Genomic DNA, 878 nt, shown 5'->3' on the forward strand with positions numbered 1-878 from the left:
TCCATCTCAATTGATAAAAAGTTCCTTTTTCTTTCCATCTTCCTTATTCCAATCACTCGATCCTCCCAACTGAGTCCGTACTTTATCCTATGATGCAGGCCTATACCTCTGCATCAAATGATATTTCCTCCTCAATAAAAAAAAGTTCCTTTTTCTTTCCATCTTCCTTAGTCCAACCACTCGATCCTCCCAACTGAATCCGTACTTTATCTTATGATGCAGACCTGTACCTCTGCATCCAAGGATATTTCCTTCTCAATAAAAGAAGGTCCTTTTTCTTTCCATCTTCCTTATTCCAATCACTCGATCCTCCCAACTGAATCCGTACTTTATCCTATGATGCAGGACTATACCTCTGCATCCAAGGATATTTCCTTCTCAATTGAAAAAAGTTCCTTTTTCTTTCCATCTTCCTTATACCAATAACTATATCCTCCCAACTAAGTCCGTACTTTATCCTATGATGCAGGCCTGTACCTCTGCATCCAAGGATATTTCCTTCTCAATAAAAATATGTTCCTTTTTCTCTTCATCTTCCATAGTCCAACCACTCGATCCTCCCAACTGAGTCCTTACTTTATCCTCTGAAGCAGGCCTGTACCTCTGCATCCAAGGATATTTCCTACTCAATAAAAAAAGTTCTTTTTTCTTTACATCTTCCTTATTCCAATCACTCGATCCTCCCAACTGAGTCCGTACTTTATCCTATGATGCAGGCCTGTACCTCTGCATCCAAGGATATTTCCTTCTCAATAAATAAAAGTTCCTTTTTCTTTCCATCTTCCTTAGTCCAACCACTCGATCCTCCCAACTGAGTCCTTACTTTACCCTATGATGCAGGCCTGTACCTCTGCATCCAAGGATATTTCCTACTCAAT

This window comes from Palaemon carinicauda, chromosome 14 (genome assembly GCF_036898095.1).
Source record: "Palaemon carinicauda isolate YSFRI2023 chromosome 14, ASM3689809v2, whole genome shotgun sequence".
NCBI classification, from domain to species: Eukaryota; Metazoa; Arthropoda; class Malacostraca; order Decapoda; family Palaemonidae; genus Palaemon; species Palaemon carinicauda.